Below are 15,159 nucleotides of genomic sequence, written 5' to 3'. Positions count from 1 at the left end.
AGATTAAACGAGCTTTACGATAACGAAAGACAATATAAAACGAGGCTTTAAGTTTGCTACTTTTATTAACTTTAAAGAACACTTGCTATTTAAAAAAGTATAGTGCCTTTTAAAGCAAAAAGGTTACGCTAATAAGATGGTTAAGCTCTTAAACGATAAGCAGCAATACAGTATACTAATAGACTTTTAAAAAAATAAAAGAGCAATAAGCAATACTTTTAAGCCTCGAATCAAAGCAGACCGCTGAAAACTTTACGAACGACGAAGATATTACACCTTAACTACTTCTATTCTCGCGCAGTTTAAAAAGAAAAGAGAAAGAGACTTTAAGCAAAAAGAAAGAAGGAGAAGAGATTCGAAAGTTACGCGAAGAGTTTGCGAAAGAGAAGAAGGATATAAAACAAAATATAAAAGTTATAACAAAGCAAATAACGGAATTACGGACTTACGCAATATAATACTCTAAGAGACTACGAAAGAGTACGCTAAAAAAGCAAGCTACGCAATCAGCGTACTCAGCGGCCTTAAGTTATTAATCGCTACGCAATACGCTAATTATATAAAAAGAGCTAAAATCATTTTAACGGCCTTTAAACTTCTTTCTTAAAAGCTATAGCCGAATTTTCGAAAAGCTAAGACCGAGTAGCAATAAAAACGGTCTTGAGATTATTATCGGACTAAACAACGATCGAGATTATAAGAGTTATACGCTAAAAAAAGACTTATTAAAGTCTAAGAGCATTCGGAGCAAAATCAGCTCTTATTAAAGATAGCGTGCAGATTTCCGTGCTTAACTTTAACAACTTAAAAAGAGGTCTAGCACTTTCGGGCGTACCGACAAGCTCTTTAGATCTCTTAATAAATTACGTATCGATAAGAAGGATACTAAAAGTATAAGAATCGTTAAATAATAAAGACAAGCTTAAGGGTACGGATATTATTAAGCTAAAGCCTTAGCAAGTGACTCGAATAGTTTTAGCGATCTCGACGATAATCGACGAAAGAGAAACGAAAGAGATTAGTAAAAAGATCGAAGGCACGGATACGGAAAAGATAAGAACGGCCTTTTTAAATTATAAAAAGGATTCGGAAACGGACCTTTTAAAGACTTCGGATTCGGAAATAAGCTTTTTAAAGACCTTAGAAAAGTAAGACTTACAACCGGCAATTATATCGGTAACCTTTTATTAATCTGACTACTAGCTAAGCACGGCATACTTGCGTATAGCAATTTAAGCGCTTTTAATAATAGTAAAGATGATTTCCTTAAGCTAAGAGCAGCGGACCTTCACTCGAGAGCGAAGGAATTAGCTTTATTCGCGCGAAGCTTTTTTAAAAAGCTAAAGTATTTAAGACTCGACGATGATTTTAAAACTCAATTAAAGATTTTTATTAATTAAGCAAATCGATATAATTTGACTTTAAGCGATTACTTAGCGGCATTTTTAATTATGCTTATAAAAGAAGCTATAACCTTTTATTACAATTATATGATTAAAGCTAGGCTTCTTACGTTTAAAGCAAACGCTATTGCGATAAAAGATTATTTCGAAACTGATTACCGGCGGCAAGTAAAATACGACCGCTAAAAGGAAATTTCGCTAGATTTAGTTAAAAAAGAAAACTTAAAGACTTCGCTTAATAAATGCTTTAAAAAGCTCGCTAAAGAGCTCAAGAGCATTTAAAGCTTTTTACGCTTAAGCTTGAAAGATAATAAAAGCTTTGCCGATAAGTTATATTTAGCTTATAAAAACGTATTAAAGACGATTATTACGCGAATAAACCTTGCTTTTACTTTTACCGCGGCAGTTATTAATATTCGTTAAGCAATTGCGTTTGCAATTGAGACTTCTCGACCCGTTAAAGCTAAAGCTTACGCGAGCTTTAGCGAGCTATACGATTATACTTGCTTTTAGCACACTTTAAAAGCTGGCTTCGATTTAAACGAAAAATACGAATGCTTTATTTAAGACCGCTAATACTTCGAAAGTAAAAAAGCTGCTAAAGCTATTAAAAGTAAGAAAAAATGTTTTGTTTGCAAGAAGCTAAGTTGTTAAAGCACTAACTATACTTCCGACGAGCGCAAGGCTTCCGTAGCTAAGTTTTAAAGCTTTAAGAACGCAAAAAAAGTAACGAAAAGCAAATTCTTTTAATACGTAGCATCGATCGAAAGTTTGCTACTTGTATTTACGAAAGAATTTAATCAATTTATCGCAAGCTTATTAGATAAGCCGTCCGAATCGAGCAATTACGCTAATATATCGGAAGGTTTTATAATTACTTATAGCACTTTTAACGCCGACGAAGTATATAAGCAGCTAAAGATTCAAACGGCATTTTACGCTCTTACTAGCTAAGTAAAAACTTAAAAGCTGCTCGAGCAAGATCTTCGTATGCTCGCGAGTAAAGCAAAGACTTATATAGCTTTTAAGTACTCGGAAAACGTATTTATAAGCTTTATAATTAATAGCGGAACAGCTAATTTCTTTACCGCTAGCTTGCTTTAACTACGAGCACTTTAAAAAAGATACTCCGAAATCTAATTAAATATATCTTAAGCAAAGAAGAAATCCGTTAAATACGAGATCGGCTTTGCTACTTTTATTAAAGCAGTTACTTTAGAAACGCTATTAAGTCAAGTAGAATTTTACGTCGTAAAAAGTGATATGCTTTTTTTATTTTTATTAGCTAAATAAATAAGCATAAAGTGATCTTAAATAACTTGCGGAACGTGCTAGTTTAAAAGAAAAACGAAATACTAATAGTAAAGATGTTTAAGCACGTATAGATACTATTAAGCAAAAAACGTGCTGCTATTTATTATAGCATTAAGAGCGAGACCGTCTACTATTACTTTACGGAAGAACAATTAAGGACTATTTATAAGCGTTTTAGCTACTTTTCGGTAAGTCGATTCGCGGCTATTCTTAAGAGAGCTAAGCACGAATTTAAGCGAGATTTGCTTTATAATATTTAAAAGTTTTACTACTATTATTAAGTATTCGAACGTTTTTCGAGGAAGTTTAATATTAAGCTTAAAAATAATATTGATTTCAACGATACGGTATACGTAAACGTAATGCACTTTAACGGCAAGAACGTATTGCACGTCGTTTGCGATTTTATTAATTTTTAAGCCGCTACTTTCTTTAAAAGCATATTTATATAATACTTACTTAAAAGATTTAATCGATATTAAGTTAATACTTACGTCGAGCCTTTTATAAACGTCGTGTACGATCTCGGAACTAATTTTAATTCGGCAACGTTTTAAAGCTACTTTAAAAGTATTAGCAGCACTTCAAAACAGATGCTTGTAAAAGCTTATTATAGCGTCGGGTTAGTAAAACGCTACTACGTCTTTATGCGACGCGCTTTTAAGATCGTTATAAAAAAGCTTTTTAAAGCTTTAAAAAAAGACCGGCTTTAAATAACTATTAAAGCTATCAACGATACGGCTAGACTTAATAGCTTAGTTTTTATACTCTTTGTCTTTAGTACTTTATTAAAGCTAACGGAATAAGATCGATTTGCTACGTTTATTTAAAAGCGTATTGCTATTATTAACAAAGCTATAAAAAAAGTACGAAAATGCTACGCCGCGAAGTAAGTTAAGGACGCGCTTAAGAAAAAGAATAAGTTAATTACGAAGCATACTTTAGACTTCTTTATTAGCTTACGAGTATTCGTGTAGCAGGAAAACCAAAGGTAGAAAGGCTTTTTTCAGCTGCTTAGCAAGCAAGAGCACACGTGCATAATAGCATGTCCGAGGCTTACGGAATTCAAGTTTACTTTTATAAAACTATACTACTCTAAAGTTGAAAAGCTGCTAAAAGAGTTGCAAGTATTAAAGATAAAAGTAGAAAAAGATTAAAGCGAAAGCGAAAAAGAGCTAGAATCGCGAAATTCGTTTAAACTTTAATATTCGCTTAATCCGACAAGTTCGCTAAGATTAGCAAACAGCCTTTTTCCGAACCTTCAACTTATCAATTCTTAAAAATCGACAATACTAATAGTCTAGCTGTTTTATTAAAAGTACGATCCAAATATCCCGATTATATTCGACGAAGAGAAGAATGATTCTTATGCTTTGTTTATTAAAGACTTCGAAGTGTTCGTTACCGATAAAAAACGTGTTGGATTGCTTCTAAGCGATTGGGAATATATTCGTAACTTCGTAAGGTCGTCAAAGTACTTGCAATTGCAAAACACTCGATTGATAAGGTATTTGAATTTTGTTTGCTCCTTAAGGCTTAAGGGAGCTGATTCTTTTTATATAATTAGAAGGAATCACGTGTATTAGCTAGCTAATAGTTTTACTAGTCAAGTTGGGAGTCCTTTGATTGCTGATATGCTAAGCGAAGCATGCTAAATGGCTCGTGAATTATAGTTTACGGGTGAGTTCTTTGACTACTACTACTACTACTATTATTAGTTAAGATCGATATAGAGATACCGACACCGGCAATTCTCTTTTTAGCAAGCAGTGCTTTGCTAATTATTATATCGACCGAAAAAGAAAAGAAAGTAATCAAGCAAAAGTAATTAAACAAATAAAAAAAACACAATTTCTTTTCTCTTTTTTTTATAGCGGCTTTTTTACTTATCTATCTACTTGCACTTTTAAAGTATTAGTCAAAACTAGCTCTTGCAAAAAAGTGTTAGCTTCGATTTTAGTCATAGCGTTAGCAAGGTTAGATTTGCTTTCGATCTAGCGTACTTTAAAGAGCTCTCGCTTTTCGTATGACTTTCGAATAGCTATAATTGTCATTAACGGTGACCCAAGATAAATTCTAGTAGTTGTGGTAGTGATAAGTAATCTAAAGGTTATAGTAGTGATGAGTAATTTAAAGGTTATAATAGTGATAAGTAATCTAAAGGTTGTAATAGTAATAAGTAATCTAAAGGTTATAATAGTAGTTAATCATCTAATCACGTAAGACTATTCTATACCGGTCTAATAAGATTTTTAAGCGTGCTAAGACTTTTATTTTATATTAATCTATTAAACTTTTTTCGAAACGGGTCGGCTCGAATTAAATATGAAACACCGCTAAGCTTAATTTAGCTACCGCTATCAATTCTGCCGCATATATCGTCGCGTTACTTTAATACACTTACGCGTAATCAACAACTTAACTTTCTTAACACTTACGCGTAATCAATAACTTAACCTTCTTAACAATTAATTTTATTATAATATAAAGACGAAACTTTATATTAACCGCAAATGCTTGCTAAAAAATGTTTTTCAGCTTTTTTTATCATTTTAAAACGACGATCAAAGCAAAGTATTCGCTATTTGCAAAAGTTATAAAGATAAAAACAATGCTAAGCTATCTTTTTTCAAATCGAAATATACTTTTCTTTTTAATAATAGCTAGCTAGCAAAAAGACTTCGAAGTCGATTTCGACGCGCTTTAATTACAGCTTTTTTATTACGAGCTTCTTTTCGAAAATCGCAGCGCTTACTACGATATTTTTTATTCAAGCTCGATCACTTTCACTTATCGCAGTATACCTTTCGCAAATACAAGCTTAAATCTTCTTTTTTAATATTGCGCAATCTTGCGTTTCGGCTCAGCCCGCTTTTATTATTATTACGACGATATACTAGTTCTACGCGTAAGCTTGCTCGAAGTAGTAAAATAAGTAGTATAAATAATAATATAAGTGGTAGCATAAGTGATAGCATAAGTAAGTCTTTTTAGCTAAGTTACTAAAGTTATTAAAGTTACTAAAGTTATTAAGGTTTTAATTCTACGGCTTAGCACACTTAAGATTTAAGTTTTAATAAACATATATACGGTGATTTTATACGTAAGCTTGCTTTAAGTAGTAAGATAAGTAGTATAAGTGGTAGCATAAGTAGTAGCATAAGTAGTAGCATAAGTAAGTCTTTTTAACCAAGTTACTAAAGTTATTAGAATTACTAAAGTTATTAAAGTTTCGATTATACGGCTTAGCGCGTATAAGATTCGGGTTTTATTAAGAGTTTATACGGTTCTATACGTAAGCCGCCGCAAGGTAGCATAAGTAAGCCCTTCTAACCAAGTTACTAAAGTTACTAGAGTTACTAAAGTTATTAAAGTTATTAAAGTTACTAAAGTTATTAAAGTTATTAATTTGCTAAAGCTTACTTTTTCCGAATCGGCGCATTGGATTTGCAACAGAGTCTAAAGCTTTTTAAAGAAGCTTAAGCGGTTTAAGTATATTACTTAAGTTATTAAAGTTATTAGAGTTACTTGAGTTACTTAAGTTATTAAAATTACTAATATTACTTAAGTTCTTTTAATCTGCGATTTAAGCTTATCGTTTTGATCTTATACACTTTGCTTTTACTTAATATACTTAATACGGATAACACGTCTTCTTTTAAAAAGGTTCTTAGTACTTTACTACCGTCTTATTAATTATAGCGAGACAATAATTAAAAAGAAGACTTTAAAGATAATGAACTTCTACTTTCGTCTTTATCTTTTTTAATAAAAAAGCGAAGAGGTCGTTTAAAGAAACTTATTATTCGCATTCTATTAGAATTGCAATTGCGTCGTAGCCGTCTTAAAAAACAAATTTTTAGCTTATCTCTTTTATAATCGTTTAGCGTTTTATAAAACTCTTCGAACCGTTAAATGTTCTCTTTTAATTCCGGATCCGACTTAAAGGTTATCGGCTATCGCTTAAACGATTTAAGACAAGGTCGTAAGACACGTAAAGCTCGAAGGATCTAAGCTAATATCGAACGAAAGAACCGCATATAGCGAAAAGATAAACGAAAAGCTGTTAAAAAAGCTGCTTAAGCCGAACAAGAACGCCGCTATACGTTTTAATTTTAAAAGTCTATCTCTTTTTTAGATATATTATAACCGTATACTATTCTAGCCGAGTATAAGCCGGCGGTTAATAAAAAAGAATAGAAGATGATTTAAGATTTTCACTCAATTATAAAAGCTATTTAAATAGACTTTTGCTTTCGTTATAATAAAAGATAATTCGAAATAAAACTAAAAGTAATCCGCGGCGAGATCATTTATTACGAGTATGACCGCCGTAATAAATTTATTAAAGAACCGGATCTTCTTAAATAGCTTTATCTTATAATAGCTCGCAATAATATAGACTTAAATAAAGTACCGGACTATTTACTAAAGCTTTCGGTATTAAAAAAAGCGTTGATCTTATCGTTATATATTAACATATCGCTTTAGCGCTACCGCGGCTATTAATATAAGTATTCGAGCTACGTAGTAACTTTTGCTTTTAATAACGCTAAGTTCTTTGAAAACCTTCTTTTGCTTTTTAAAAAGGTCAACGTAATTATTCTTAAGTCTAAAGGTTTTAATAAAGACTTTCGGATTAGCAAGCAGTTTAAAAAAAAATGCTAAGTTCGGCGCTTTACGATCTATATCTAGCTTACTTTTTTAAAAGCAAATAATCTTAAATATATTAATATTAATATAAATTAAAATCCAATAGATTCCTTGCTCGTAAATAAAAATATAAAAAGACGAGTTACAACTATTAAAAACGAAAAACTTAAACAGCTTTTATTAAGTATAACGGCTCTAGCTATAAAGTTATCGGTATAACAACGACGCCGCTTGCGCTGAAAAGCTCGCGGTAATCTTAAAGAAAATTCGAACGAAAATAAAGCTTTTGCAAACGATAAAGATGCTTTACTTAATATAAAAGATCACTTAAATGCTAACGATGATTTACTTAATAATCAAAAGCGTCTTTTTTTAAAGACTATAGTTCTCGATTTAAATCTAAATACTACGGAATCTAATTAGCTTTTTGCTTAAGTTAATAAACTTATATTAAAGTAGTATGTTTTTGCTTTTATTTTAAGCTAGCGGTTTACTTTAATCTTTAAGCTAAAGCTTAATTAAAAGCTTTTTAATTTAGCCTTTCTTATACTCTTTCTTATCGGCGCAAGCGATTTCTATACTTAACGACTCCGAAAGATTAATATAAAAGATTATGCTAAACACTTAATAAAGTATCGCGATAAGCGTTTTGCAACTTACTTTCGTTTCCGGTTTTACTTTTTTAATATTTTAATGCGTTTTAAAGTCGTAAAAGTATCTTTTTACTTTATTAAGTCTCGAAAAAATATTAAAGACTTAAGTATTAATAGTTTACGAAATCAATTAAAAGAGCAGCTAGCTCTTCTTAATCAGATCGTGCGCTATAAGCAAGCTATTAATAGCACTCGTCTTTTTTAAAAGAAGCAAAGCTATCAGCTAAAAGCATTAGCTAAGTCTTAGCTAAACGCTATAACAGCTTTTTTTATATAAAGTATTGCGGACATATAATAAAAAGACCTTTAGCGCTATCTTCTTCGATATAATAAATACAAGGCCGTTAACTAAGTTAAGCGAGCTAAAATAATATAAAACAATGTTTAAGAAAACCTTATTATTATTGCTTATTACATCTATATCTATTAGCAAGCTTTCTTGCAAAACATCTTAAGTCACTATTTGCTATATATTGATTTTTAAGCGCGATAAAAGTGGTAAGATCGTAGCTCGAGCTATATTCACAGTATATTTTAATTAAAAAGCAGATCGAACGATGCGGGCGAGCTTAAACTTAATATAAACTTTAAAAAAAACGATTACTTTCGTATTTTAAACTTCGTTAGCTTTTAAAAAAATTATATCACCGCTTATAACTTTAATACGATTCGTTTGCTAAATCTGCAAAACCCGACTTCTTTACTTTTTAATATAATCAAGAATACGGTCGATCAACTTATTGCGTTAATTAATCGGATGCAAATCTATCGCGTTTGTTTAATTAAATACTATTTACGCAAAAACAAAGATATAAGAGTCTTTTTTTATAGATTTTATTATAAGCGCTTTATGCAGTCGACAGCTGATTATAATCGGAAAATAAATCTTCGAAAGTATTAGTTTGCCGCTTAGCGCAATCATCTTTTATAAAACCTTTTTTTATTTGTTTTTATATTAAGCTAGTTAGCTAATACGGATATACAGCTTGTTTCTAGCTTTAAAAGTCTTTTAAAATACGCTTTTAAGTATTGCTTTAAACATGAAAAAGAATCCGACTTTTATAAAGATATTATTAATATAATGCTAAAACATATTAATATTAAAGCTCCGGCCTTTTCGCTAGTTTTTAAAATAATTAATAAGTTATTAAAAGAGAAAGATTATAGCGCTTAAAAGGTTTGTCACTTGCTTCTTAAGCTCGATTTAATTAAATCCATTCGGAACTTTATTAATTTAGATTGCAGATTAAATAAAAACAAAAAGCATTAAGTAGAGTTGAATAAAAATAAGTTAGAACTTAAACTTTTTAACTTTTAGCGTTATCGATAACGCTTTAATCGTATTAAAGATATTATTCTTTTAGATTTCTTTAAAGTATACGATATTTATATATATTAAAAGAAGAATTTTATACGAAAAAGCAAGCTTTAAGTTATTAATTATTATCTTTAATACTTAAACATTAAGGTTTATAACGATTATAAGCATAACTCGCGTACTTATTTAATATTGCATTACTTTTATCAAATAAAAAGCGATCTATTTATTAATGTTATTGAAGAAAAGCATATAATATTTGCTTTTGCGTATAGCGCGTGCAAGCGCTTTTGTTAAGATCTTTATAACGATTCTTTATATTCGCTAAACTATTACGATCTTCTTTTTATAATTAACGAAATAGATAAAGCTAGTTCAAACGATAAATACGATATAAAAAAGCTTAAGCTTCGAGACCGTAATAATATTAACGCAAAAGAAGAATAGAATTTGCGTAACCTTCGGAACTTTCGTATTATACTTATAAACGAAGACGATATATCGAATCGGCTTAAAGATTTAACTTATAATTAAGATTCATATGTTAGCAAATACAACATTCTATTAACTTATGTTCGAGATTGAAAAGCTGCTGTAAAAGTGTTTAATATGCGAGTTAGCGCTATTCGAAATTATAACTTTAAAAGACTTTCCGATAAGCAAAAAAGGTTTTATTATTTTATAATAAATCATTATATTATAATATTATTAAACTAACCTCTTTTATAGCTATTAATTCATCTCGATAATAAAGCTAGCACGAGCAAAACCTACTTTATTCTAGCTACTTGCGTCCAGCTCCAAGATATAGCAAACGAAGCTAGCAAGCTAAATCTAGTTATCCGAGTAACGTTTATAAGTGTTGCTGCTTTTAGCATTGCAAGAGCTATATTATATTCTTTATTAGCGCTATTAGTTAAACATTATGCTATAAATAATTCTTTTGTTACTTTTTAAACTTTTTAAGCGAAATTCAAAGACTGCAAGTATTTAATTATTAATAAAAAGTTAATAATTGATTTAAAAGACTTCGTTCGAATTCAAAAACGCTATGCTTAGATTTTCTTTAAATCTTAAGAGCTATTTAAAAGTTTAAGTATTTACTTTTATAATGATTTTTACTAGTTACCGCTAATTAAAAAGAAGTTTTTATTTATAACTTATAACTTTTCGCCGAAATAAAAGATCGGTTAGTTTTTTTATCGATTATTTAATAAAACTATTCGATTTAAAGTTATTATGCGTTAAGAAAGCGAGTCTTTAAAAGCTATTAATTTCCGCAAAGCACTTTTAAAACTCCGAGAAGATAACCTTTCGGTAAACAGCTAAGAACTCTTTATATCTCGAGTTAAAATGAATATTCGGCCACCTAATAAAAATTCTTTTAAAGATGCTTTTTGTATTTACTTTACGAACGCAAAAGTTAAAGAATACAACTACGAGCAATTAAAAAAGCTGGACGCGCTTATCTTAAGACTTAAGTCAAAGAATACGAGCAGCGCGAAAGCTTATAACGCTAATTAAAAGGAAGCTAAAAGCTTAAAGCAAAGCATTGATATATATATTAAAGCTAAAGTGATATTGAATTAAAATCTTTAAATAAAAATAAGAATAGTCAATAAGTTTATAAGAATAATTAAAGATATCTTTTAAGAAGCAAAAGCTAAACCACGTAAAGAATTGCTATAAAGCATTATAATAAAGATCGAAAATTATATTAGTCTTACTTTCGAAAATACTAAATAATTTTTAATATTTACCGTAGATCAAGACTTTTTTTACGATAATAAGCTTTGCAATCGTCGGCAGCTGCTTCTTCGCGTAGCTTACGCAATTACGGTATACAAAAGTTGAAGAATTTCTTTAATTAAAGCAATAATTAGCTAAGCTAAAGCTGAGTTTGCTTATAAGCTATATTATGTTTTAGCTTTTAAAGTAAAGACTTTAACGAAAGTTATGTTTAAGAATGTGTTTGATTTTTATCGATTTAAAAAGAAGTCTATTAGTACTAGTATTGATCGGGACATAGATCATGTGTATCGAGGTCAGCTTCTATAGCGGTTGTAAAACGTATAAATATATATATATATTATATAAGCTATAAAAGTTATAAAAGTTATAAAAGTTACAAAAGTTACAAAAGTTACAAAAGTTACTAAAGTTATAAAAGTTATAAGAACTAATAAAAAGCCTTTGTACTTCGCTTAATTCAAACAAAGGCTTATTTGCACGTGCACTTAACCTTAGTATAATAATTTCCTTATATTTAAACACTTTGCTTTTACGATATACCGAAATCAAACAATATATAGTAATAAATCATTTATCGCTTTTCTTATTGCTATTATAAATACGAAGTAAAAGATATAAAGTATTATCAATTATATTGAAAAAGAAAAGCTTAATAAAAAGGAGATTAAAGAAAGAGAGATTGATGAAAAAGAGATTAAAAAGAAAGAGATTAAAGAAAAAGAGATTAAAGAAAAAAAGATTAAAAAAGAAAGCGATATTAAAAAAGAAGGAAACATTAAAAAAAAAGAAAAAGAAGCTATTATATCATTAGCAAAAATTCTTTTACTAGACGACCTTTACTACGCAACTCTATTACGCGCTTTTATAGCACTATTATCTAGCTTGCTACGCTAACGATATAAGTCACCCGATCTTTTCGATAATAACGACGAGATAATCCGTATTATAAATAAAATCAACTTTAAAAGATTTATCGATGCTTAAAGCAGCTAACAAACTAATAATAATGCTTAAAGCAATAATAAAATATAAAATAATGCTTAAAGCAATAATAAGACACAAGATAATGCTTAAAGCAATAATAAGATACAAGATAATGCTTAAAGCAAACAACAAAGCGAAGTAAGCAAAAAAAGAGGCTAAGATATTATACTTATAAATCTTTTTAAATTTATATATACGACGTATAAAAACAAAAAAATATACGACGATCTCGAAGTATACCGCGCATTTAAGCAGATCGAGCAATCTAATAAAATCAAAGCTAAAACAAAAGCATTAAAATTAGCGTTAGATTTACTTTTTCTTTTATTCTTTTCGACTTTTAAGTTAAGCATAAATACGATTTATTAATCTTTATCGCGTCTTGCGCTTTTCGCACTTGCTTAATTACTTAAAAGACTTATTAAAATCGAATGTACTAAGTGCAGCAGCTTCCGCTTATTACTATACTTCTTTATCTTAAACATTAGTCTACGATTTATTACTTGCTTAAATTACTATTATTAACAACGCAATAAGCTAGCTAAAAAATACTTTATTCGAGATACAGCTCGAAAAGGTTTAGTTAGCAACTTAGCAGATATAATAATATCGGAATACATAATTAAATTAACGGACGAACCTTATTAAAGCTATTTAAGTGTATTCCCGTAAAAAGAGCTCGACAACATATATATTTGTTATAATTATCGTAGCAAGCGCACCTTTTAGCGCTTATAAATATCAGATAAGCGAGTAAAAAAAGCATTGCAAAGTTTAAAAGCTTATAAACAAATCGAGTTTAAGTTTTACCGATTAATAATTATAAAAAAGTATAAGCTTAACGAATTGTAAGATGTATAAGAATAGTTTATTATTAAAAGAAGTTTTATAACTATTAGCAATTGATTAAAGATAAATAATATATTTAAATTATACGTTTAATTAAGCCGAATCAATTATAACCTTTATAACTTTTATAACTTTTATAACTTTTATAACGTTGATAATTTTGTATAATTATATATGCTAAGCCGATAGATTTAGCAAAAGCGAAAATTTAATTATATTATAAAAGTTATAAAAGTTACAAGAGTTATAAGAGTTATAAGAATTACAAGAATTATAAGAGTTATAAGAGTTATAAGAATTATAAGAGTTATAAGCTATTATACAAAATATTATATAAAAATACTGTTATACCGACGAATACGGCAAGTGTAAGAATTTGATTAAGCACGGACCTTTTTGAAAAGTAAATTCGTTTATTACTTTTCAATATTTATTATAACTTAAATATTTTTTTTAACTTTAATATTAACGTTAATATCAACTTTAACTTTAACTTTAATATTAACTTTAACTTTAACTTCAACTTTAACCTTAACCTTAACTTTAACGTTAATTGCAATTACAATTATAATTACAGCTATATTAATAATATAATCTCACTTCGCTAGCGTAACTTTCGAGACGGACTTTATATAAGGCGAATAAGTCGGCCGGATCCGGCCTATAAACGGCAAGTACAACTACTTCGCAAGCAGCAATAGCTACTTTTATACCTTTTCCTTTCCTTTTAATAAGCTTTGCCTCTTGCTTTACTTATTGCCTTAATTAAGCCCGCGGTGTAAGTAATAAGTAATGCACTTTAGCTACTTACGCTAATATTATATATAGATTTAATTAAAACGATAATAATAATAAGAATGAGCTAATAATCTTTCGCTTTCTTTCTTTCTTTTCTTTTTATACCGTTTTCGCCGTCTTCGCCGTCTTCGTTGCTACTTTACTTTTTCCTTTCTCTTTCCTTTTCTTTATTATAGATTTAGCAGTAAGAGAAGTCGAGAAAAAGGTAAAAAAGGATAAAATGATAAAAGATTTTAAGCTCGCAATATAAGTTATTTTAAGATCAAGTGATACATTCGAGTTACTTACGCTAATTATATATATATATAAATTCGAAGACGACGATATAAATAAGCTAATAATCTTTCGCTCTTTTTCTTTTTTTCTTTTCGTCCTTCTCGCGCTATCGATTCTTATTAGCGTCCCGGCTCTTAACTTCGCTTCGGCTCTTATATTCTTTACCGCCGCCGTGCTTTTTTTTATTACGCTACTTGCTACTCTTCGCTTTATAAGCTTTAGACCGATCTTACTTTTACAATAAAGCATAAGCGTAAGTATATTTCATATCTTTTATTAATACTTATTAATCAAATCAATAGATGTTTGCGTCTTCGCTAGCCGTTAATAAAAAGACTTTTTTTATTAAGGCTTAGCTTAAACAAGCTTAATCGATTGCCGGGTTTGCGCGGCTCTTTTAAGCTTAAACTATTTAAAAGAAAAACAAAGACTTATACACGCTTTCCGCTATAAGTATATAATAATCGTATAAGCAATCGGACTTATCAAAGCTCTTTCTTTTTCGCTGTACTATTATCGGCTACGTCGACCGTATTATAAAAACCGAATTGTAATAATTACTTTCCTTTATCTTCTAGCAACCTTAAGCTAATACAAATATATAAGAATAAGCTAATAGACTCGCTTTGCGATGCGTACGCCGCTGCTCGCTAAGAGTGCTAAGCATACTCTTCGGCTGCTAAGATACAAATATCTAATTCGAAAAATGCGTATGCTCGATGTCGGTAGTCTTTTCGGAAGTGTATTGCGTTTAAGAAGAGCTTACGTAAAAAACGTAGAATTAGACCTTTTTCTTTTGCTCGAGACTTCTCCTCCTTTTTCTTCTCTTTTCCTTTAAGTGCACCTCTTACAACTAGGTTAAAGATTCGGGTTTAGACCTTCTTTAATGCATATTCTTAGACTTAATAACTCTTATAACTTTTATAACTTATATAATCTTATAACCTTTATAACTTTTATAACTTTTATAACTTTTATAACTTTTGTAACTTCTATAACCTTTATAACTTTTGTAATTTTTGTAACTTTTGTAACTTCTATAACTTCTGTAACTTTTATAACTTTTATAACTTCTATAACTTTTAATATTTTCGTAATATAAGTAAATATATAATTATAAGTAATAAAAAAGGTCCGAGGTCTCTCCGGTATAAAAATG

The sequence above is a fragment of the Drepanopeziza brunnea genome, assembly GCF_022702325.1.
Source record: "Drepanopeziza brunnea f. sp. 'multigermtubi' strain 214-2 chromosome Unknown ctg14, whole genome shotgun sequence".
NCBI classification, from domain to species: Eukaryota; Fungi; Ascomycota; class Leotiomycetes; order Helotiales; family Drepanopezizaceae; genus Drepanopeziza; species Drepanopeziza brunnea.
The sequence above is the reverse complement of the archived record's forward strand: the minus strand, read 5'-3'. Positions refer to the sequence as shown.